This window comes from Pipistrellus hanaki (genome assembly GCF_964339955.1).
Source record: "Pipistrellus hanaki genome assembly, chromosome: 3".
NCBI classification, from domain to species: Eukaryota; Metazoa; Chordata; class Mammalia; order Chiroptera; family Vespertilionidae; genus Pipistrellus; species Pipistrellus hanaki.
This window is the reverse complement of record NC_140505.1, coordinates 100,347,109-100,373,987: the sequence shown is the minus strand read 5'-3', so window position 1 is coordinate 100,373,987 and position 26,879 is coordinate 100,347,109. Positions and strand designations below refer to the sequence as shown.

General features: G+C 38.9%; 1 protein-coding gene across 5 annotated transcripts in view; it reads left to right on the top strand.

Moving 5' to 3' along the window:
* The window catches only part of MTUS2 (microtubule associated scaffold protein 2), a 480,281-nt gene that overhangs the window by 7,115 nt on the left and 446,287 nt on the right, over positions 1-26,879 (top strand). For all 5 annotated transcript variants that reach the window (XM_084878667.1, XM_084878669.1, XM_084878666.1 and 2 more), the window contains exon 2: positions 15,633-15,705. The gene's annotated coding sequence lies outside the window, so the exon portion shown is untranslated. The remainder of the gene's footprint in view (positions 1-15,632; positions 15,706-26,879) is intronic.

Genomic DNA, 26,879 nt, shown 5'->3' with positions numbered 1-26,879 from the left:
TTTTAATATTTAGTTGTATAACCAAGTACTTTTCAAGTTATCATTTCTAACTTTTCTGTGGTTATTTCTCTTGAATTTTCTAGGTAGACAATTGTATCATCTGCAGAAAATAATTATTTAGGTTTCTTAATCTTATTTCTATTTCATGTTTTATTACTAGAGTGTAGATTAGATAGAAGAGATTGTTAAGCCAAACTGTGGAGGGACTTTTAAAATGTGCTTGATTATTATCTTTCAGGCAGATGTACTTCCCTGTTCCCAGAGAGGATAAACTGTTTGACCCCTCAAGACTTCTCGTTATTAGTTTTGCCTTCCTTTGTTTACCTACATACCCATTGAACCAGCAGGTTCAATTCCCTTAGAAAAACAAAATACTGTGTGCACAGTCATTAAAGGTACATCAGCAGTATATGTGATTAGGCCTAAGTTAGTATTAATGACAAGTTGATATAGACTTTGGGAACTTTGACTCACCTGCAGAAATGAAAAGCCAAGATAGTGCTTTATTCCATAAAGTCTATGATAAGGCAAGTAAATTCATCCAGAAATAGGCTAACATTGATATAGTTATTTTAAAATGCTTTACAAAAATGAAGTGGAAAAGAGCATGGGATATAGAGCCACAGATTATGAAAAAAGGCACTAAAGCAGCAGAAACAAATACTGAACACTTAATAGGGAAGTTAAATTTTCACACTTCACCAGACTGTTATTGCAAAGTAGTAATCTAAAAACTTAATATGAACATTATCTCTTAAATGACAGTATAGGGAAGTAATCTTAAATCATCTATAATTAATTGCCTTTCTGCTAGCTGTTTGAAATTACTCAAAATAACTTTCAAGACAGGTAGTCTTTCTCTACACACAATTGTCTTCTTGGGTTGGAAATTTTGATACATATTATGCCAAGCATTTTTGTCTCTATTTCTTTTATTCCTATAAGTTAATTTTCAAGGGAAGCCCATTTAAGAAATGAGATCATACAACAGAATAATTTTGGTTGAAATTGATATTTCTAAGCATATTCTATTCATGTTGTATAATATCTTAGGAAGTTTGTATGGAATATATGCCATGCATTACATTTAATTTTCTAAAGACCCTGGCATTTATTCCTTAAAAAACCCACACACCTAAACCATGCTATATTACTTTAATTGGTCGCTGGTACTGAGTTTTATATTGAGTGAGCTAATTTGCCTCTACTAGCAGTTTTAAGAGAGTAGTTTAATATGACTACTTAGTTCTCTACTCCCAAACTGCGCACTAAAATTTTTCTGCTAGATTTTAAGATTATCATTTTGACAATTCAAAATACTGTAGTGGAATATAAATGGGAGTTAAAACTAGTATGTTAGTTTGGAGAGTTAAAAAAAGGGAGAGATGTGGTCTAAAATCATCCTCTTCCAGGGTTAAGACTAGAGAGAGGCTTGTCAGGCACTTGCCTCAGCACAAAATTTAAGAGGACACCAAAAAATTGAGCAATAATTAGAAATAATATTTTAATTAGGTTAAAAAAATGAAAATTAATGCAAAAATCTATGATGAACAAAATATTAAATTCTAAATAGATGTTAGTATTTGATTTTTCTTCTTTTGTCAGACTCCTATGATCATTTCTTAATTTAAAATTATGATAATTTTGTTCATCATGAGCTTTTTGAATTAATTTTTAAAATACTACTTACCTTGGAACCACTTCTAGAATTTTGGAGTGAGAACATTCTGTAAATCCTCTTCTCTAAAACATCAGTAAGAACAAAAGTTTACTGAGTGAGGCAAACATTGTCAAACTACTTTAGAAATCTGGAAATTAACCTCTCAAAACCATCCAAGGAGTTTATTCAGGAAAAAATTATCGAGTCTTGATAAGAACATCGAACGTTGTAGCCTTTAAACTTATCCCATTGTTCCTTTCTAGCACCATAGGACCTTTGAAAGCTGAAAACTGCTGGAGAGAACAGATAAGTGCAGAGCTCTTTAAAGTCTCAGAAAAGTATAGCTGTGTGAACTGTCTGGCAGCTCTCTATAAAGCTCCATTCTCAGAGTTTGATTTTATTTCATCTAATAAATTCTAATGACTCAGAATTCATTCAGGTAAACAGCAGTAGGGCATTTGTTAAAAACAATCAGTGGCAGTTGTTTAAAATCATAGTTGCCAGAAGTGGATACATGAATTGGGGTTAACAAGAGGTTGACTAAAAAATTTAAAAGGAATAATTAGGCAAGGAGATATCCATAGAGGATTTTGAAAAGCTTTGACTTATTTTTTAGAACCTAAAAAGCCCATATTCATGTACAGGTTTGTGTATATGCTCCTCAAAGACTTGAAAAGGCCCTAATCTATCACCTCTGGCTGACATTGGAACTTTACACAAGCAGGAAGAAAGGCTTAGCTAGAGTTTTAAACTGCCTATCAGAACATAGAAAACCTGGGTCAGTATACACAGAGCCTCTCAGCAAAGGGTGTGAGACATTGTTTCAAAGTATTTAAGGAATTTCTGTTCCATCATTAGCTGACTACTAAAGCAAATTGAACAGATACTTAAGTGGCTGCTCATGATAAAGAAAATAGATTTTACGTAATCAGTTTAGGAAATGGACAAACAGCATTAGGAAGAAGAACAACAACAAAAAACATCAACAACAATAAATCTTTGGTGGTTGGTGGTGGAATCTGATTTCTGGAGTTGCCATATTATTTGAAATACATTTTTCAACACAAAATTAGAATACATATAGCCGAAACTGGTTTGGCTCAGTGGTAGAGCATCGGTCTGTGGACTGAAAGGTCCCGTGTTCGATTCCGGTTAAGGGCATGTATGTTGGTTGCAGGCACATCCCTGGTAGGGGATGTGCAAGTGGCAGCTGGTCGATGTTTCTCTCTCATCGACGTTTCTAGCTCTCTATCTCTCTCCCTTCCTCTCTGTAAAAAATCAATAAAATATATTAAAAAAAAAAAAAAGAAAGAAAGAAACAGAAAAGTATGACCCATTTGCAGGGATAAAATACAATAAAAAGTGTCCCTGAGAAAGACCAAATATTGGTCTTATAAAACAAATGTTTTAAGTCAATGACTATGAATATGTTAAGAATAAAAGAAAACTGAAGAATTAAAGTATGAGAATGATGTCTCACCAAATATAGAATATCAAGAGAGTGATAAAAATTATTGAAAAAGAACAAAATAGAAATCCTATAGTTGGAAAGTATAATTAATAACTTAAATGAAAAAAAAATTACTGGAGGGGCTCTACAGCAGATTTGAATTGGCAAAAAGAAAGAATCAGAAACTTTATAATAGAACAATTGAAATTATACAATTTGAAGGACAGAAAGTCTAAAGAATAAAGAAAAATGAACAGGACCTCAGACTATTCATAATGAGTATCAAAATATTCATAATGGAATTCACAAAAAGAGAGGAAAGAAAAAGGGACAGAAAGAATACTTGAAGAAACAATGGTCACAAAATATGTCAAATTTCATTTAAAACATTATCTGTACATACAGAAAGTTGAATGCATTCCAAGCAGGATAAACACAGAGAGCTACACCTAGACACACAACAGTCAAGTTGTAAGCAAAAAGAAAGAAACTAGTAAGGGAGAATTGAATCATTATGTACATAAGATTAATATCTGACTGCTCATCAAAGATCACAGAAGCCAGAAGGTAGTAGGATAAAAAACTGAAAGTGCTGGAACGATCACCATCCAAGCAGGGGTCTTCAAACTACGGCCCGCGGGCCACATGCGGCCCGCAGAGGAGTCTGATCCGGCCCGCCAGGTTTTTTGGGCAGTGAGCGCAGCCGAGGTGTTACAGTAGGAATTAGTAGTTCATATAGTCCGGCCCTCTAGCTCTCTGAGGGACCGTGATCTGGCCCCCACTTTAAAAAGTTTGAGGACCCCTGCAATAAAGAGTTCTATATCCAGCAAGACTATCCTTCAAAATTAGAAGAAAAAAGTTAAGATGTGTTAATTAACAAAACAAGGGAATTAGTTAAAAAATCTTAAAAACCAGATAATTTTTCACTAGCAGACCTTCCCTACAAGAAATATTAAAGGGAATCTTTTACACTTTGATTTTAGAGAGAAAGGGAGAGGGAGAGAGCGAGCTAGAAACATCAGTGATGAGAAAGAATTAATGACTGGCTGTGTCCTGCATGCCCTGCACTGGAGATCAGGCCCACAACCCAGGAATGTGCCCTGACCAGGAATCAAAACATGACCTCCTAGTTCATAGGCCAATGCTTAACCACTGAGTCATGCTAGCTGAGCTTAAAGGGAATCTTGATATTGAAGGTTGTAACAAAAAAACAGTATACAATAACTCAAATCCACAGAAGAAATAAAGAGTATCAGTAAAGGTAACTACTTTAGTAAATGTAAAATGTTATAAACTATTAAGAAAAATATTAAAAAATGTAATAAAAGAGCAAAGGAATTAAAATGGCATTAAAATATCTATTTAACACAAAAGAAGGCTGTAATGGATGAATACAGGAACAAAAAAAAACCATGAGATATAGAAAACATAGTACAATGGCAGATGTAAGTCCTACCAGTAATTACACTAAATGTAAATTGAGTAAACACTCTAATAAAAAGTCAGAGATTGGTAGAATGAATTAATAAAGATGATCCAGTTATATGCTTTCTGCAACAGATCCACTTTATATCAAACACAAATGGAATGGAATAAAATATGATATGCAAACAGTAACCAAAAGAGAACTGAGAATGGCTATGCTAATAATGGACAAAATAAATTTTAGTAAACAAGAAGCCTAGTGCATGGATTTGTGCACTGGTGGGGTTCTTCAGCCTGGCCTGTGCCCTCTTGCATTCTGGGACCCCTCTGGGGATGTTGAATAGTTAGTTCAGCTGGATGCCCATAGGCCCTGTCCAGACAGGACATTTGAGGGGAACAAATAAAAGGTCAATAATAATAGTTGGAAAGTTTAATCTCCTGCTATCAATAATGGATTGAAACTAGACAGAAGTTCAACTAGGCCATTAGATTGGAAGTCACCAAGGAAATAGAATAAACAACATTGTATACCAACTACATACAACTAACAGACACTTATAGAACACTCCAGGCAAACACAGCAGAGTACACATCATTCTCAAGTTCACATACAAAATTCTTCAGAATAGAATATATCAGGCCATTGAACATATGTAAGGCCACAGAACAACTCTCAGTGAATTTAAAAGCATTGGAATTATAAATAGTATCTTTTCTGACCATAATGAAGTGATATTAGAAATTAATAGCAGCTGAAACTGGTTTGGCTCAGTGGATAGAGCGTCGGCTTGGGGACTGAAAGGTCCCGGGTTCGATTCAGGTCAGGGGCATGTACCTTGGTTGCGGGCACATCCCCAGGAGGGGGTGTGCAAGAGGCAGCTGATCGATGATTCTCTCTCATCGATGTTTCTAACTCTCTATCTCTCTCTATCTTCCTCTCTGTATAAAATCAATAAAATATAGAATAAAAAAATAAAAAGAAAGAAATTAATAGCAGAGGAAATTTCAGAAATTCACAAAATATGGAAGATAAACAACATACTCTTAGTAACCAGTGGGTCAAAGAAGAAATCACAAGGGAACTCAGAAAATACTTGAGGTGAATGAAAATAAAAACATACTAAAACTTGCGGGATGTCAGTAAATCAGTGCTTATGGGGATATTTATAGCTATGAATGCACATATTAACAAAGGAAGATTACAAATCATTAACCTAATCTTACTTTAAGAAAATAGAAAAGAGCAAACTAAACCCAAAGCAAGCAGAATAAAAAGAATAATAATTCTAGGGTGGAAGTAAATGAAATACAGAATAAAAAATACAATAGAGAAAAACCAATGAAACAAAAATTAGTTCTTTGAAAAGATTAACAAAATCGATGAAATTTCAGCTGACTGACCAATAGAAAAAGAAGGCTCAATTATTGATATCAAGAATGAAAGAGCATCACTACCTGCCTTAAAGAAATAAAAAGGATCATAAGGGAATATCATAAGTAACTTTATATAAACAAATTAGGTAATCTAGATGAAATGAACAAATTCCTAGTAAGAAACAGACTATTCAAATATTTGAAGATGAAATAGAAAATCTGAAGTGACCTATTATAAGTAAAGAGATTGAATTAGAGATAAAAAAGAGTGTCCTACAGAGACAAGTCCAGGCTCAGGAGGCTTCACTGGTAAATTATACCAACATTTAAAGCATAATTAACAGCTATTTAGCAAAATCTCTCCCAGAAAATGGAGAATGGAACATTTATCAGCTAATTCTTTGAGGCTAGTTGTATTTTTATACTAAAACCAAAGACATCACAAAAAAGTACAGACCAATATTCCTTGTGAATATAGGTGCAAAAATCTTTAACAAAAACTAACAAACCCAAGCCAGCAAGATGTAGAAAAGTTTATAAATTGTGACCAACTGGGATTTATCTGAGGAATTTAAGGCAGGCTTAATATAGGAAAATCAGTGTAATACACCCCAGTAATAGACTAAAGTACAAAAACCACACATTCATCTAGATAGTCACAGAAAAAGCACTTGGCAGGTTCCAACTTCATGTTAAAACACAAAACTAGATATGGAAGGAAAAGTCTGATGAAGGACACCTACAAAAATTCCACAACTAACACCATACTTAATGGTGAAAGATTGCCTGTTCTAGATAAGGAACAAGACAAGGGTGTCTGATCTTGTCACATTTGTTCAACATTATACTGGAGGTTTTAGCAAATAAAAAGAAATACCAGGCATCCTGATGGGAAAGGGAGAGGTAAAACTCTCTCTCTTTGCAAATGACATAGTTTATATAGAAAATCTTAAGGATTATACACACACACACACGCACACACACACACAAACAAACAGAACTAATAAACAAAGGTTGCAATATACAAGGTCAATAAACAAAAGTCCTGTATATTTTCAGTGAAAATAAAGAAAATCCTATATACAATATCATAAAAAAAAAGAATGAAATATTTAGGAATAAATAAATGCATCTAGGAGACGTGCAAGATGTGTACACAGAAAACTACAAAACATCACTGAGAAAATAAAGATAACCTAAATAAATGGAAAGACATCATGGATTGGGAAATTTAATATTGTTGAAAAGGCAATGCTTCCAAAACTGATTTACAGACTCAGTGCAATCCCTATCAAAATTCCAGTTGAAGGTTTTCAGAAATTAACAAGCTGATCCTAAAATTCATGTGAAAATACAAGGGATTCAGAATAGGCAAGGCAATATTGAAAAGGGAGAACAAAATTGGACTTGTACTTCCTGATTTTAAACTCCTAATCTACAGTGATAAAAATAGTGTGGTACTGGCATAAGTGAAGACATAGATAGATCAATTATATAAAATTGAGACTCTAGAAATTAACCTTTATTTTTATGGTTATTGATTTTCAACAAGGATGACAAGATAATATAATGGAGAAAGGTTAGTTTTTTTTTTTGGTTTTTTTTTTAAACAAATGGTACTAGAAAAGAATGAAGTTGGACCCTACCTACTTCAAAATGGGTATACAAAATGAAATTAACATGGATTATTGACTTAAAGGTAAGAACTAAAACAAAAAGGCTTTTAGAAGAAAAGAAAATTAAATATATCATGGATTAAGCAATGATTTCGTAGAGATGACACCAAAAACTCAAGTCACAAAACCAGTTATAAATAGGGCTTCATAAAAATTTAAAACTTTTCTTTAGAGAAAAGACAGTCCATAGAAGGGGAGAATATTTTTGCGAATCATATATCTAAAAAGGAACTTGTATCCAAAGTATCTTGAGATTGGTTGCAACTCAATAATATAAAGACAGATAACCCCAGTTAAAAATCGGGCAAAACATATGAGCTGACATTTTTCCAAATAATATATATTAATGACCAATAAGCATATTAAAAAGTGGTCAACATCATTAATTTTTAGGGAGATACAAAAAAAAGTCACAATGAGACTACACATCTGCTACGATGGTTGACATAAAAAATACTGACAGTAACCAGTGTTGGTAAAGATGTGGAGACTGATACATTGTTGGTGGGATTGAGAAATGGTACAGCCACTTTGCAAAAACAATAGCTAATTATTCAAATTATAAACATAGAGTTACAATTTGATCTAGCAATTTCATTCCTTTTAAAAAGTTATTTTGTATTTATTGAAATTCATAACAGACTAGAGAAGTACCTCCAAAATAAAGATTACCAAAAGAAACTAGAAGTGAAGATGACCAAAAATTAGTCTGCCTGAGTATCGGCTATTGTTGCTATAACACATTACCATAAAACTTAGTGACTTAACAAAAATTTATTATCTTATAGTTCTGGAGGGCAGAGGTCTGACATGGGTTTCGCTGAGCTAAAATCAAGGCATTGGAGGGGTGTGCTCCTTTCTGGAGGCTGCAAGGGAGAATCTGTTCCATTTCCTTTCCCAGCTTCCGGAGGCCGCCTGCATTCCTTGGCTCATGGATCCTTTCTCCATCTTCAACACCAGCATGTTTCATCTCTCTACTGTCCTTCCCAATTTCTAATTTCTCTTTGTAACACTCTTCCAATTTCCTCTTCCACTTTTAAAGACCCTAGGGATTTTATTGGGTTCACCGGAGAACCTAGAATATTCTCCTTGTAACAAGATCAGAAGGTTAGTATCTTAATTCCACCTGCACCTTCATTTCCCTTTGCCATTTAATCCATCATATTCACAGGTTTTGGGAATTAGGATGTAACAACTTTCTAGGAAAGTGGTGTGTGTATGTGGGGGAAGCATGGTTCTATCTACCACACTTTACACCTGTCAATACACCACATTTTAATATTTTCATGACAGTTCAATAATTGCCATTCAGTTGCCTTAATCTATAGAATTTATTTTTCTATCCACATCAAATGTATTAAACTGGCCAGATGCAATAGTAACAAAAATGTTAAGAAATATACGACAAATGGTACAACATAAAGTAGTGTTTATTTGTGTGTATGTGTTTATATATATATATGTAAAAATATGTGTACATATGGGTATGTATGTGTATGTGTATACATATATACATGTAAACATAATTTTACAGTTAATCAAGGGTTTCTAGAAAATCAATATACCATAGAGATTTCTGGAAAGATAATGCTTATAAAATAAGGTCATGTTTGTAAGGATCCAAAATCAACTAAAGATTCTTTTTAAAAAAAATATTTTATTGATTTTTTAGAGAGAGGAAGAGAGAGGGATAGAGAGTTAGAAACATTGATGAGAGAGAATTATTGATCAGCTGCCTCTTGCACCACCCCTACTGGGGATGTGCCCGCAACCAAGGTACATGCCTTTGACTGGAATCAAACTCGGGACCTTTCAGTCTGCAGGCCGACACTCTATCCACTGAGCAAAACCAGTCTCGGCTCAACTAAAGATTCTTAATGAAGAATGAAAAAATTAGAGACAAAGAAATATTATTCTTTTTAGGTTAGTCTTTTTTTCCCATTCATTTTCTCCTGTTGTTATTCTTGTCCAAATTAAATGTCCTCATGCTCTTAAAGACCTGCCATGTAGAAAGAGACCAGAGCCCTTATCAACAAAGTAAATCACAAACTTAGAAATATATTAATGCAGTTGCTTTGGAGGAAATCCCTGAAACCAAGGAAAAGCCATCTGTGCACTGTTGCATGCAGTATACTTGTAATTCAGAAGAAGATCCTAATTCCTTCGGTGGCTGCAACACCAGCTTTGGTTTTCCAGAAATACTTCACTTGTGAATGTGACCACTGTCATTGGTGGGCGGCTGGTCCACACCAGACTTAGAAGATAAAAAAGTGGCAGTGGCAGTCATTTCGGTCAGCAGGGAGGTCTCCATCCACTTCCTGAGTGACTTCTCTGGGTAGCCGACTTCATAGTCGGACCACCCCGCCTTTCCCAGCACCACCTCTGCAGAAGGAGGGGCCACGACTGACACTGCCCCGCCTCTCCCAGTGCTCGCCTATGTGGATGGAGGGGCTGCCCGGTGCATTGGGACTGGCAGAGGCCCACTGACACTGCCCTGCCTCTCCCAGCACCCACCTGTGCAGAAGGAGGGGCCGCATGACATGGGTGCCTCTCCTGTGTCACTGGCCCTTGGCCCTCACAGGTGCTACAACTTTGTCTGGAAGGATGTCCGGAAGACTTCTGGTCTAATTAGCTTATTACCCTTTCATTAGTATAGATAGCTAAAACTTGGAAACAGCCCAGGTGCCCATCAGTAGATGAATGGATAAAAATCTATGGGACATTTACACAATGGAATACTATGCAGCAGTAAAAAAGAAGAATCTCTTAGCCTTTGGGACAGCATGGATGGACCTGGAAAATATTATGCTAAGTGAAATAAGCCAATATAAAGAAGACAAACATCACATGATCTTACTTACCCTGTTTCCCCGAAAATAAGACAGTGTCTTATATTAATTTTCTCTCCCAAAGTTGGGCTAGTTGTTATTTTCAGGGAATGTCTTATCTTTCCATGCGCTAGGTCTTATTTTCGGAGGATGTCTTATTTTCGGGGAAACACGGTATTTGTGGAATCTAATGAACAAAATAAATTGACCAACAAAATAAGACCTGAAGCATGCAGGCATGAAACAGACTGGTATATGCTGATGTGGTTATGGGGGGATGAGAATAGATAAACCAAAGAACTTATATACTTACTAGAAGTCCCGTGCACGAAATTCATGCATGAAGGAGGGTGTCCCTCAGCCCAGCCTGCACCTTCTCCAATCTGGGACTCCTTGAGGAATGTCTGACTGCCGGTTTAGGCCCAATCAGCCAGGACTGCTGGCTCCCAAACGCTCACCTGCCTGCCTGATTACCCATAACTACTTCTGCCTGCCAGTCTGATCACCCCTAACTGCTCACCTGCCAGCCCGATTGCCCCTAACTGCCCTCCCCTGCCAGCCTATTTCCCCCAACTGCCCTCCTCTTCTGGCCTGATCACCCACAACTGCCCTCCCCTGCAGGCCTGGTTGTCCCCAACTGTCCTCCCCTGTGGGCTTGGTTACCCCCAACTGCCCTCCCCTGCTGTCCTGGTCTCCCCCAATTACCCTCCCCTCCAGGCCTGGTCTCCCTCAATTGCCCTCCCCTGCTGGCCCAGTCACCTACAACTGCCCTCCCTTGCAGGCCTAGTTTCCTAACAACTGTCCTCCCCTGCAAGTCTGGTCCCCCCTCAACTGTCCCCCCTTGCCAGCCTGGTTGCCCCTCACTGCCCCCTCCTCCCCTCCGCCAGCCTGGTCACCCCACACAGCCTGCTCTTCAGTCATTTGGTCGTTCCCCCTCTCGGCCTTGTTCGCCCTATGCAGCCTGATGTTTGGTTGTTACTATGAGGGTGTTCTGACCAATTTGCATATTACCTTTTTATTAGTATAGATGTTCATAGCCCATGAATATAAACAATCGGGTAGTGAAGAGCCTGGGGTGGGTGGTAGGAAGGCAGGAAAGTAGGGGGAAATGGGAGATATCTGCACTACTATCAACAATAAAAATATATTAAAAACTTGAAAAAAACACACAAAAAGATGTTCAGTGTACTAATCAGAGAAATGCAAATTAAAAACACAATGAGATATCATGTGACACCTGCTGGAATGGCTGTTATAAATAAATAAACAAAACAAGTGTTGGCGAAGATGTGCAGAAAAGGGAATGATGGTACACTACTGGTGGGAATGCATATTGGCCCATCCACTGTGAAAAGCAGTATGGAGATACTTCAAAAAAATTAACAATGGAACTGCTTATGACCCAGTGATTCCACTTATGGAAATATATAGAAAGAAACAAAAAACCACTAATTTTTAAGAATATATGCACCCCTATGTTCATTGCAGCATTATTTTACAATAGCCAAGATTTGGTAGCAGCCCAAGCGTCCTTTAGTAGATGGAATACTACTCTGCCATAAAAAAGAAGAAAATTTTACCCTTTGTGACAGCATGGATGGACCTGGAGAGCATTATGTTAAGTGAAATAGCCAGTCAGAGAAAGACAAGTACCATGCAATTTCACTCACATGTGGAATTTAATGACAAATTGAACTAATAAGCAAAATAGAGACAGACTCATAGAGAGCCAGCAAACAGCTGTGGTGGTGGGGTGTTGGGGTGGGTTGGAGGGATTGAGCAAGAAAGAATATAAAAGAGAACTCATAGATATAGACAACAGTGGGGGAAGGGGAGTGGGTGGAGATGAAGGAGGGTATAGGGGGATAAATGGTGATGGAAAAAAATAAATTAAAGAAAAAAAAAAAAAGCAATAGTCTGAGTGTTGAATGTAGGGCCAGTTCTGTGTGCCCAATAGTGCCATGCTATGGAATACTGCCCACAGTCTCTGATACCCTTGATGATAACAATAGTTAACATCATTTTAGCAGATCTATTAAGGTAAAGAAAGGCTATACGTTATGAAGTAGCATCATCCAATAAAAATATAATGGAAGCCACAATGTAATTTTAATTTTTTTAGTAACTACATTAAAAAGGCAAAAAGAGCCTGGCCGGTGTGGGTCAGTGGATTGAGTGTGGTCACCAGATTCGATTACCAGTCAGGGCACACGCCCAGGTTGCAGTCTCAATTCCCAGTAGGGGGTGTGCAGGAGTTTCTCTCTTTCACATCAGTGTTTCTATCTCTCTTTCCTTTCCTCTCTCTTAAAAAAAAAAAAAATCAATACATGTATTTTGAAAATACAAATTCTTGAGAGTCAGTAAGTTTTAGGTTAGTGTCTGGAAATCTCTGTGTTTGACAAGCTCCCTCGGTGATTATTGTGAACCACCTGCTTCAGGTTTGCACGCACAGGATAGTGCAGAGAGTGCATTTCTCAACTTTTATTATAGGACTCGGGCATTAGGTAACTCCTGCTCCTCCTGCCTCTATGTCAGCTTCCATGTCCTTTTGTATGGTGGATGTTTTGTAGACCCTGCTCTGATCACAGTGATAATTACCAGTGGCCTCGGGCTCCTGTGTATGAGGTTGACCAGTTGCTTCTTAGGCAGCCTCTGGCTCTGCACAGAGTGGCCTCATTTAGTTGATACTTGCAGCTTCCATACTGTATGTATAGTCTTCGTTTACCTTATCCAGCACTCCTTACATTTGCTTACACTCTAGTTCTGCTATTTGATTAACACGAAGTCACTTTCTAACTCTCACAAGGAGCAGTGCAAGCCCAACTGGTCAATTCATTAAGGGTGGTTATTTTGCAGTAGATCTTTATTGTGGTGATACTTATTATAATTATTATTTCCTTTTTCTGTTACTACTTTTAAAAGTAGTGCTTTCAACTGAAAATTAATATCAATTAACGTGTCTTCTCACCAACAATGATTTGGGGAAGAGAAAGAGTTACAATCCAGTGCCTGCAGACCAGGGCAAGCCATGTGCACACTCTGCCCTGTGAGCCAAGATGGGTGGTATTTTACCAAGAGAAGAAGAAGTTAAGGGAAGGTGAAGTTAGAACCATAGAGCTTCATCCTGAACATGGAATTCTTTCCATAGAGATTGTGTAGGCGACTTCCATAAGCTCTAACTTCTCGCATAGACTCTTCAAACTGATTGTGTTTTCTTAAAGTTCCAGTTAGGGTTTATCAGTGCTATCATTCAGCTATTGCCATCATTAATGTATTTACAATACATTCACAAAACCTCTGTCTTAAGGGGAAAATCACTGCTGGAATAATGAAGTGCCACTGAATGTTGAATTTTCTCTCCTTGATTTCCTCTCTTGGTCTTATGTTGTTTTATAATTCTGATTGGATAGGAACAAGACTATGCATTCCACCTAGCATATCAACTTGGACTTTGCCATCCCTTCATGTGGCCAGACTGCTAATTTTGACTTTATGTCTTATCTTCAAGTAATTTTTAAAATAGGGAATGAGAAATAGAAGCACAGTATGAAAAAGAGATCAAAACATTTATTTTGAGACTGGCTGCTTATTTACACGAAAACACAACAAAATGATTTATAGTAGGCTGATCGCTTAGTAGGTCTCCTGGCCACAGTGAAAATTGTTTAAGTTCCTCAATCTCAGAAGAAAACACATTTTGTAAACACATACATTTTTACACCTAGGGCACTCACATGGCCTCTGTTCTGTTGGCTTTTAGTTTCAGTGGTGTTGCCCATGTCCCTGGGTGGTGGTAGAGATGGTGTTAATAGCAGTGGTGGGATGGCCTGGGAGTGGTGATTGTGGCAGGTCCTAATACATTATTAGGCAGAAGTAAACATTTACTTCATTCCATCTGGACTGGGACCTGTTAATTCTTCTCCATGTGGTGTGATGCTAGCACCTTTTCCTTCACCCCCTCCCTCCCATTGTGTTCCTCATTTACTCTGATGTGCTTTCCCCTTAGCCTCTTCTTAGAGTTCTGCATTCTTACTCTCACCTTTATGCCTTCTAGCCCTCAGCTTTTCTCTCTACCACACCATGCTCTAGGAAAAGACACTTTTTAAAAGAGAATCTTTATTGTTGAAAGTATTACAGATATCCCCCTTCTTCCCCTGATCCCCCTCCATGCTATCCCCCCTACCCTGCACCCCCACCCCACCCAGACAAGAAGGAAGCTGAGAAGGAGCTGGCAGTAAACAGAATCTGGGTGGGGAAAAAGAACTGAAAAGAGACCCAGGCCCTCCCCAAGGCTGGAGGCAATTTGTTTATTATCTTTCAGGTGCCATGAACATATGTTGGATTGCAGTAGAAACATTTAATACCCAAACCACTGGTGCTGCTCAGAAAAATGATTTGTGCTGAGCCAATTGGTAATTTTGAAGATTTGTTTCATGATCACTGGGTTTTAAAATCATATCTATTTTCCTGTTTGGAAAAATGATGAAATTTCTGGTTGGATATCAGCTATTTTCTATGATGCAATCTAATAATAGCAGACATTCTGTGGTGTCCATTGCAGCAGAATTTGAAAAGAAACTGTATCTTTTCTACTATCTAACAACTAATCTTGCTGGACAACTTAGAGAGGAAAAGAATTGTTGCTGATTTATTTTGAAATACAATTTTATTAAGGATTTAATTAATATTAATATTAACAATATTATAGGATTTATGGGTCCTATCACTTTTAATTTCTTCTGAATTAGAAGGAAACAGGAAGCATAATTATAAATTTGCTGCAATTTAGAAAAATTCAGATCTACAAAATAGACATGATTATTCATGTATGAGAGATATTCTTCTCCTGATGAAAGGCAAGTCTGAAGTTCTTAAGACATGCCATTTATATGGTGTATTTAAGAATCAGTTTTCACATCATTAACGACGTGAGGGATTAAGATAGAAAGAAAATTGAAGTCATGTAATCCATTGAAGATTAATCTGAAAATAAGGTTAAGTATCTCTAAAATTCTAGACATAGCCAGTAGAAAAATGGTGAATTCATGACACAATCCCAGTTTTGAAGAGTTTATTTGTGGTACAATTGCTTTGATTTAAGAACTCCTGAACTAACTTTATTGTATAGTGAGAAGTACTATTATAATTAAGTTACTGTTTATGCTTCCATGAATCTTCCTCCTTTCTTCTAAATTTTCCTATATCTTTTTATTTTTAAGGTTTCCACACGTGGATTGTCACCTAGGCTTAATTGTCACCAATGGCAGTAAGGCTTGTTTTCTGAGGGCCAAGGTGAGTGTATGTGTATTTTTGTTGGCTTTGTTATTCTCTTTGCCTCTTAAATGTTGCTCAATACTTTATATTACTCCAAGTAATAACTGGTGGCAATTTTTGTAAATATCAGTAATGAAACAAGAAAATTGAAATTAATTCTCATAGGAAAGCCTAATTTAATATTGCTTTTTTAAAAATGTGAGGAATATATTGAGATGTTGACTGGAACTCAAGTTAAAACAGCATATTTTGTTAAGGATTTTAAATTGGTAGAGTGTGTCTGTCATGGACATCTCTTTCCTTGTAATTAATCTTCTCTGCGACAAAAGGTTATTGTATTCTTGATGACACATGTTTAGTAGCATCAACTTACAGAAATAGGACAAAGGGATGTAGTAGCATTTTGGGGCTTGCTTTGAGTGGAGGATGTGCTTGAAAATGGAAATTACTGAGAAAAAGACCAAATTTAGGGAAAGGGCCATTAATACAGTGCAAACAGAATTTATTAAACTAAGAGGAGAAGTGTTAGCAAACAGCCAAGACCCCAGACCATTTAAAACATTCGAGAGAAGCTTTTCTGAGGGCTTCTGCGAGCCCAATAACATTTTGTGCCAATTAGACAAAGTCACTCCTTCCACAGATATTTTACTACTATTTAATGGAAAATTGTTAGATTACTGATTTTTAGAATAAGATACTTTATTTCCATATTCAGGGAAATGACAATTTAAATAAATTATCCATCTTTAAAATTATAATAAAAATGTAATTTTAAAGGTAGTGGGGATACTAATGATGTGATTGGTGCCCCCTTAGCTCTGGTGGCCTTGAATGTTCACACCCTGAACAACTGCAAGGTTGCTTTGTGTTCTTGGGATTCAATGCAGGACAGACTCTAAGGAAGGGGGGCTTTTATTAAGTTCTGGTCATTGGGGACAGAAGATACAATAGAAACACTAGTTTGGGATCTGGCTTTGACTGGACACTAAGGTTGTATGAAAGAAACTTAACAGAGAGATCGCAGTGTCTGTAGGTTGGAGACCAGAAGGGGAAGCCTGAGCTTTCTAGGGGTAAAACTAGGAAAGGAAAACAAAAATCATGTTTTAAACCAAACCTGTGACCAAGTTCCTGCATGTTAGAGGTACAGAGTGTGTACTGTCAGATCTCAAGACTACTGAAGTGGCTTTATTCTACATCACCACCTCTTGTTCTCAAAGACTATTTAAACTTTGTTTCCCCAGTAATTGGGAGTTCCATTAAAAATGTTAGTGTTGCCTAAACCGGTTTGGCTCAGTGGATAGAGCATCGGCCTGAGGACTGAAAGGTCCCGGATTCGATTCCGGTCAAGGGCACGTACCTTGGTTGAGGGCACATCCCCAGTGGGGGGTGTGCAGGAGGCAGCTGGTCGATGTTTCTCTCTCATTGATGTTTCTAACTCTCTATGCCTCTGAATTCCTCTCTGTGTAAAATTAATAATTATATATATATATATATATATATATATATATATATATATGTATATATGTTAGTGTTTGTAATGGATGGCTTTTCCCTACTTGTAAATTTTGTAATTAATCTGATGAGACAACAGCTGTTATGTTGCTGTTAATGATGGATATTGATTGACAAATACAGTGTAAGAGAGGTGCAGCAATATTTTGGGGCCAGAGATAGGGCTGAGGTGGAGAATGTGACATGACTGATGTGTTACTGAGGACAAAAAGAACAGATATGGGGGAAAACAGTGCAGTGGGGATAGGTGTGGTGCTGGTCATGGTAGTTGGGGCCATGGGTGGAGGTGGTGGTGGTTGTAGGGGTGGTCAGGATGGTGATGACTCATATTAAGGGAGGAAATGGGAGATGGAAAAGATGCCAGGCCATAGACACAAAATATCTGGCCTAGGAAAACGTTTTCACTCCATTGGGTGCTGATGGTAGCATTGATTAGAGGGAAATTTAAGGGGCTCCTCTTTGTGGAACACTAAGCTGGTTTTCTTACTGTATCATTTATCCCTTCACCCCTGGAGGATATCACCTAACCTTAAGAGTAACGATAACAAGACCTCGAAAAGGAGTTACAATTCCACTGAATGCTGATGTTTATTTTTTTTAAATTTATTTTTTAAATATTTTTATTGATTTTTTACAGAGAGGAAGGAGAGAGATAGAGAGCTAGAAAAGTCGATGAGAGAGAAACATCGACCAGCTGCCTCCTGCACACCCCCTACTGGGGATGTGCCCGCAACCAATGTACATGCCTGGGACCTTTCAGTCCACAGACCGATGCTCTACCACTGAGCCAAACTGGCTTTGGCTGAATGCTGATGTTTATATCCCATATTCCTGCTCGAGGCCCACACTTGTGTGTGTGTGTGTGTGTGTGTGTGTGTGTGTGTGTGTGTATCATGGGGGTGTGATACTCTAATTACAGAAGTAGAGGGACACATGGTCAATTAAGAGACATGGTTATGTGATTTAGGGTAACAGGCCTTAATGTTATTACATCTGAAACCTCTCTCCCACTCCCACCACACATACATGATCTCTGTTTTGAAGAAAGAAATATGTGGATTAAAAAAAAAAATGAGTTAAGGCCTGGCCATGTGGCTTAGTTGGTTGGGCATCATCCTGTTCACCTGGGGGTTGCCAGTTTGATGTTGTGCTCTCACATCAGTGTTTCTCTCTCTCTCTCTCCTCCCTTCTTCTCTCTCTAAAATATAAATTAAAAATATTTTTTAAAAAATCAATTAATAGGGCATAACAAAAAGGGAAAGAGAATTCTGGAGGCCTCTATGAATGTTTCCCCTACTGTATAATTGCTTAACTGCCTATTTCACTTTTTGTACATTTTTTTTCCTGATTTTTTCTTTGCTTTTGGATTACAGAGGAATGAGTGAGACTATGAAGACTTTCCGGGTCTAATTTTTGGCACCTCTGATATTGACCTAATAATTTTATGTTCCATTTTTCTTTACTTTTCAGTAGGGAGTAAGATATTTGCTACTGGAAAATATTTGTGAAAAACTAACTTAATAAATATTAAAATGAAACTGATATTTCACAACCATCAGGCATTCTCATCATTAATTGTCATAATTTTTGGATTGAAATATCTTATCACCATAGACCCAATTTGTTGTCTTGATTATTTTTAATGATATTCTTTATGCTGATTATGTAAAGATGTACATACTCTGCAGCAAGGTATATTTAGACACATAGGGAAGTTAGTGGGTAATCATCTGGTGAAGGTTCTATGTACGTAGTGCCTGTACTATATGGGTTCTTAATGGGATGAAATGGATTTACAGCATGCCAGTGCTAATAACATCTACCATGCAGTGAGTACTCACTTCAGTGCTGTGCTGAGCCCACACACCTACTCACCAACTCATTGTGTGGTGAGTGAGTGAGGATAGAGCTGGGGCTTGCAGCCAGCCGTGCCCTTAACCATGTTGCTTTACTGCCCCTTTGGACACATAGACTTGGTCTATCCTTTAAAAGTGTTTTTTTTTTTTTTGTTGTTGTTGTTGTTTTTGTTTTGTTGTTAATGTTGTTGTTCTTGAATTTTATGAGTTTCAGACTAGCTAATCTCACTTCCATATTATAAAGCCTGATAGCTTCATAGACAAAACTGCTTTTAGCTTGAGCAGGTAATTCTATCATTAGAGGGCACTAGCTGAACAAGACTGTAGGAATCATGGAAATAAATTGGTATCACATGATGAGATGTGAGGGAATTGTCAGTTACAGTTGGTTTTTCAGACCTTCGAGATTTTTTAAAAGACTATTTTTGTTTGTTTTTCTATCAAAGAACCTGTGATTCGAAAATATGGAAATGTCACATAGGACTTAAAATACTCTATTATTTTTTAATATGCAAAGAGACTCAGCTGTGCACATGTCTTATTTTCTGCTTTAAAATGATCTCAGGAGTAGGTTAGAACTACCATGGCCTTGGAGTCCATGTTTTGGAGAGAGTGAGGTTAATCTTTTCCCCAATCAGAAAACAAGAGAAAAAGAGCCCAACCATACTGCAATGTGTGAGTCCATAGATTCAGAGTCCAGCATTTTAGGGAATTGGTTGCTGGAAGGGAGGCAGAGTCAATAATTACCGCAGGGCCGGTCTGTCAAGATGATAGAAACCACAGAGGTGTCTTTGTTGTCTGTTTTAAATGGTGCACAAGACAGCACAATTGCCCACACCTTACTCCCTTGCCCTGTTGGCTACACACCTGTGACCTTGCCTCTCTCGCTAGGAATCAAACCTGGGTTCTGTTTGATGCAAGGCCAGATTTTATTAAACTAGGTCATCGGGGCACACACACAGGGGCCTGCATCACACTGGCACTGTGTCATCTTTGCTGAATACATGGGCAAGCACCCCAATGGGCAGACGGAATGGCTCCACTCTGCTGTTAGCAGCAGATAGCAGGGAGCGGTGCAGTATTTGAACTCGCTTCCAGTGGAGACAGACTCACAGCGGGGCTCCTGGGAAAGTCCCTGGCATTTTCGATGTCAGACGAGTTCATCGTCTTTAAAGTTATTACAGAAATTACAGCAGAATTAAAAATGAATAGGCTATTCAAATGCTTTATGAGCTATTGCTCCGACTTGCACATTCTTAGTGCCATGTGGCTTTCTCCCTCTCCGTTTAGAAACACCGAGAACCTGAGCTGACAGCAGCCATTTGGCAGCGATTTCCTGGGGCAGACGCTTGGGACTTTGTACAGGGAGATCGGCTGGAGATTCTTTCCTAGTTCTTCTTTTGAAGGTTTAGTTTGGTTCCGACCCAAAATAGGAGAATGAGTTAAATAGCTTTTCTAAAGATTTGCTTTGGCCTAAAAATAATTTTGTATTTAATTTTTATCATAATTTTATAGTTATTATTCATTGTACTTAGCATCCTGATTAAAAAAAAAAAGTGCTGTGTCTGTATTTACTGTTCAGCTGCTGAGATAGGGATAATCCTCTGAGATACCCAGACGGGCAGCAGGGCCTTCCAGCAGTGCTTGGCACCGTGTGGGTTGGGGAGTCTCCTGGCACATGGTGTAGAGAAGCGGGGTCCCCAGCAGGTTGTCTTGCTCCTGTCAGTCCAGCGCGAGGCCAAAATGTAGGCTTGATGAGGGCTGTCATTCTGTCTGTTTAACCTCTGCTATCTTCCTGGTACCTTGATCAACAAACGTCTGACACATGTTGGGTGCTTTGTGAATGTTTCTAGAATGATCAAGGCAAGATTCCCCACGTGGCCCTTTCCGCAGCAGACACATATTGAGATATCAAGGCAAGACGGACTTCACTGAAGAAACTGGAAGAAAAAATCCTTTATTCATGGATTTTGAAGTAGTATCCTTGATAAATTGGGGGCCTCTTTAGTCTTTCCTACATCAACAGCTCAGGATGATGGCAAGCCATGACGAAGGACGATGGGGAGTTGGGGACACTCTGGGTCTCATCCCTGCTCTGCCTTTTTGCAGTGTATGACCTGACTTGCACTGCAGTTTCCTTTCCTGAAAATGGGGTAGCCCCGTCCTGTGTTCTGTAAGCACCCAGTGAGGTCATGAGGGAGGACACCAGCGCCATCACAGCGCCTGGCACCGAGGATGCTGCCTCTTCCTACCAAGTAGGGCCACGGTGAAAGTCTCCTTCAGAAGCTGACATTCCCAGACCTGCTAATGTGTTATTATTATATTTTTAATAACATAGATGGAGGTTTTTGTTTTTTGTTTTTAACTCTTCCCTCAAATAGAGCGCGTTAAAGAGAGTCCTGTATGGGAGTTATGATTAGGCCTTGAGGAGAAAGTCTAGGCATTTACATTACTGCGTTGATCTGATCTAGTTTAACAAACCAACATTCTTAAATGTGGAGGCACGTGAGAGAAGGCCAGGGCAGCTTTCCCCTCAGAGTTGGATGTAAAGGAATAGTATTTCTCTGTAAGAAAGAAAATGAATGAAAGGATTAGATTGGAAACACTTAGTAATTATAAATTCTAAGGTGCTTTAGTTTATGTGAGCATTTTACAAATGACAGATACACTTCTGAACCCATCAAGCCAAAGCTGTCTTTGTCCTTTAAATATTTGAGGTCCCCCCCACCCCCCTTAGAAGAAATTAAATTATCTGGACAGGTTAATCTCCACAGACTATTACAAATATGCAGATAATATGGCACTTTAGTAGGTTTTTAATAGACTGCTTGCCAGAACTCAGGCTTTCTTCTCTTGGTGCAGAATCATTCTTGTTATGCATTCCGAAAGCAGAGCGCCTTTCATTTATTAAGAAAGTGCACCCTTAACAAAACCAGTGGATTTTATTAGGGGAAGCGGGTTAGGACTCATTGTCTTCCCGAGGGGCAGACATAACAGAAGTGGTGGTCCGTGGAGCTCTGGCTCTGCAGCACTTTATCAGCACCCTGTGTGTGATCCTCCTCCACCGTACATTATCATTTTTTCTAACATGTTATTTTCTTATTGAACACTATCCTTCTTCACTGGTGTGATCCATGTCTCATTCATGCCCAAAAATTACTTGACAAATGTCTCACATAGAAGAGGACTGGTTCAATATTTGTTGAATGAAAACACTGAGAAAGCACAGTGGGCTGGATTCATGGTTTGAGGTTCTCATCTTTTAAGATGGGAATGGTGTGGAAGGGTTCACCTTCTTAGGTTCTGGTTGGGCATTGCACTATACTGTACTTGTTTGGGATGATGAGAAAAGCTTGCCAGGAAATCACCTAAGGCAACTTTGTCTTTGAAAAGTGAGAATATATTGATACAGGCATAAACAGTTTGGAGTTTCTGTAAGTAAAGTCAATATCACTTGAATTTTTTGGTGGCACTTTAGTTCTTGCAAAGGAGAAGGTGAGGATAAGGGTGGATCCTATGGTTTTGCCTCTCAGAGAGAAGGGATGGGGCCACAGGAGCTCTGACAGAGCAGGGCAGTAGGGTCCACAAGAGAAGGCGAGATCCACTGCCGCTGAGGATGGAGAGGTGCCCAGGGGGACATCAGGCCTAGAGTGGATTCTAGAGAACAGTAAAGATAACTTTTGAGACTTTTAAGACTTCCTTTGATTCTGTCACTCTTTCTTGTTTCTTGTCTGTACTGTCTTGTCTTATCACAGCTCTGGCAAACAATAAAGAGTTGATAAGGAGTCAATAGGGTGGTTGTGCAGGGCAGGCCTCATTTCCTTCCCTACGTGGTCTAATTCCTCAGTCCGCATCATCCGAGGAAACCAAGACAGTAGCTCTGGAGACTGATGCCACTTTGGAGTTATGCTTTCCAATGCCAGCTCCAGCACTCCAGCATCCCAGCACCCATTGTCTGTAAAACTAGGCCCCAGGAGGAGAGCAGGATGGCGGAGTGTAGTGAGGCCTGCTCACATGACAGAGCCTGGCAGTTACCTGGGCCTTCTGTCTCTGCCAGGATTAGCCCTCATGCTGTCTGACCACTCTATATATTTACTGCCCAGATTTCTTACCAGAAATACCGGACCCATGTTTTACCTGCATTTCTGGCTACATACTCCTTTTGCAGTGCAGGTGTATAAGTATTTATTGAATGCCTGCTTTGTGATATTTACTATGCTAGGTGCTGAGGACATAAAAGTAATACTTTAAAAAAAAGAATTTATAGTATAATGGGATAGCTCAATGTGTAAACAGTGGTTTAAAGGAATGTTCCAGGGAGCATGGAGGGGCCTCATTCTCCATCCTTCCCAGTATGTCTGGGGGTTAATCAGTATTGATTTGCTATTGCTGTTTTATATCTGTGGTATTGTATAACAATTTCTATATTGGAAAATAACTTTAGCTACTATAAGAACCATAATAATTAAAATAATTAATTATACTTCACTAATGGTATCTAGTCTGGCAGGACAAGAGACTAATATTTTGGAAAAGTTTTCAATAAAAGAGGTGTGTGAGTGGAGTGCTGAATTAAAAAAAAATTAAATTAGAAGAGTCTTCCAGTAAGCTTTCCTATTAATTACCATTTTATAATATTCTCACCCTTCTTTCCCCATCAATCCTTCTACTATTGCTGAAAGAATATTTTTGGCCTGAATGGTCTAGATCTCAATGGGGGTGATTTTTCTCTCTCTCTCACTGGGCATCTGTCAATGCCTGGAGACATTTCCGATTGCCACACTAAGAAGATGCTAGGAACACTGAATGGGTAGAAGCTAGGAAGGCAGAGGACAACCCCCACAAAAAATTTTCTGACCACAAATGTCAGGCGTGCCAAGGTTGAAAAAGCCTTGTATGAATAGCTAGCCTATAGTGCTCATATTCACTAGAACACTTATGAGATCCCAAATCAAGTGTGACCACAAAGATATTTAAAAAGATGATTTTGAACAAAAGGGTGTTGAAGAGCTAGGTGGGATGTGGAATGATTAGCAGTGATTTTTCACTGTTGACCTATATTATTTATTTATTTATTTGTTTATTTATTTATTTAATTTTTTTATTGATGCTAGGGAGGAAGGGAAAGAAAATTATCAATGTGAGAGAGAAACATCAATTGTTTGCCTCCCATACGCACCCTGACTGGGATTGAACCCACATCCTGGGCATGTGCCCTGACCAGGAATCAAACCTGTGACTTTTGGTGAATGGGAAGATGCTCAACCAACTGAACCACACCAGCCAGGGCATCAGCCTCTTTTATTTTTATTTTGGTTTTTGCTACATGCCTTTTTTTTTTTTTTTTTTTTTTTTTTTTTTTTTAGAATTAAGCTTTAATTTTAATTAATGAATCCATAAGATAAGTTGTTTTATTTGGGCATTGCTTAGCATGTTTGGGAAAACATGATTGATGTACCTCTAGTGTCTTCCACAGATCTTGTAATATAGTGCACAATTAATGTTGCATTTGTTGGATGAACACATGAATGCATAAGTGCATATATTCCCAGAGATGGTAGTATTTTTGTTTCCAAATACTCCTTTTGTATTTTCATGGCTAGCTAAGTAGGAAGTGTGCTGTCAGAGTTTACAAAAGTCATTTTTAGGTCAGTAAAAGTGAGACACCTGGTTCTCCAAATGGAGAAACTAGAAAGTCATCGGTTCTCACATCAGCTTGTTTGGAAAGTTGAACAGGCAGAAACACAGCAGAAGCTCACAAAAGCCTTCTTGGTCTAGAGCCACAGAGGAATAGGGTACAAGCAAACAGCTGTACCGAAAAGCAAACTCAACACAAATCTAGCACAAAAGAAGCCGGCATACCACAGAGTCCTTAGAGGAGAAACAACTGTACCCTGGCACAGGCTGATAGAATGAGAGCGAGCCAGGCAGCCTGCCTGCCCCAGGGCCATCTGTGCAGCTTCTGCGAGGAAAGCTCTGCCCAGGTGCTCTCTCACTATTCCTCTGTGAGCCCTGCTCCAGCAGGCTTCCCTGCTTAGCCTCTGCCTCGTTGCTCCCCACATTCTCTCTAGAACACCCTTTTCCCTCTCCTCTCTAAGCTTGAGTACTCATTTACAAGATTCAGCAGGTCAAGCTATGCCCTTTGTGAGGCCCTTCCCAAGTTTTGCTGCATGAGAAATCTTCAACCCTCTGAGTCCCCCCTCCCTGCATTCCTCCAAATTCAGGAAACAACTTGCAGTCATGGCTTATTCCCAGGGCTTCAGCCATCAGCACATTGCTGTGAGCCCCAGAGTGAGGAGGGGGAGAGATGAGGACAGCACCACAACCCTCTGCTCTGGGTTTGAAACTTTCGGGGGGTTTAAAAATTCACTGGTGGAAAATTCACCTTTTTATGGTCATGAAGCAGACAGTAAAATAGGAAAGCATCTCCTCTGTCCTGCAGGTGCCCACCAGGCAAGGGGGTTTTGGCCAGTGTCTGCACTCCGCACTTTGATGCTGGCTTGAGATCTGCTGACTGAAGATCTGAGTGACTGTCCCTATCTGGACACAGAAGGGATATGAAGGAGTGCTTTTAGCCTGTCTGCAGACCAGAGGCAGACAGAACTGTGGATGCTATCCTAATATAGGCAGGTGGGGATATAGCCAGTCCTCGTTTTCTCAGGGGCCCAGGTACAACATGGAAAGTGTGTATGTTTCTCTCTCTCTCTCTCTTTTTTTTTTTTTACAGAGAGGAAGGGAGAGGGATAGAGTCAGAAACATCAATGAGAGAGAAACATCAATCAGCTGCCTCCTGCATTGCCCCCCACCCCCACATTCCCCACTGTTCCTCCCACCCCACTGGGTATGTGCCCGAAACCAAGGTACATGCTTTTGACTGGAATAGAACCTGGGACCCTTCAGTCCACAGGCCAATGCTCTATCCACTGAGCCAAACCAGTTTCGGCGGTGTGTATGTCTCTTGATGTGCCCTGGACTCAGCTGCAAACTTGGGGATAGAAGATACATTTTGCTAATTGGCCAGAGCCAACCCCACTGGGCTAGGCATCCCTGTTAGTCTCACCAGGGACCCTCTTTCCCAGACTCACCTTGAAACTTTTTAAATATTGCATGAAATTCCCAGCAGCACTGGGTTCTGATTGGCTGTGTTTAAAAGAGCAATATTAAAAACATAAATTGCCCAGAAGATATGCTTAATAGTAAAGTGTTAAGCAATAGAAGGGAGAAAATACTTGTAAAAATGAAGTTTAATTTTGATGCAGAGAACTTTCATTCTTTTGTGCAACATTTCTTAAAGATGTCTCTAAACCATCCAGGAGGCCAGTCTTTAGACAGTTGATTCATTCTACAGCAAAAACTCCAACAGACATGGTAAAATTAAAACCTCATGCTGATGTTAACATTTTACTATCAGACCTGTCTTTTCTACAAGTACTTGTTTTTTATTTATATGAGACGGTTAGGTAGAGAAATTTACCTTGATTTTTGTATTCAGAATATTCAGTTGCCTGTTTAACATGGTTTTATTTATTTCTGGACTAAGGCCTGATACATGAAATTCATGCATGGGGGTAAAGAGTCCCTCAGCCAGGCCTGTACCCTCTCCAATCTGGGACATCAGTCTCACAATCCAGGACTGCTGGATCCTAACTGTTTGCCTGTCTGCCTGCCTGATTGCCCCCTAACTGTTCCTCTGCTGGCCTGATTGCTCCCAACTGCACTCCCCTGCCAGCCCGATCACCACCAACTGCCCTCCCCTGTCTGCCATATCACTCACAACTGCCCTCCCCTGTCTGCCATATCACTCACAACTGCCCTCCCCTGCTG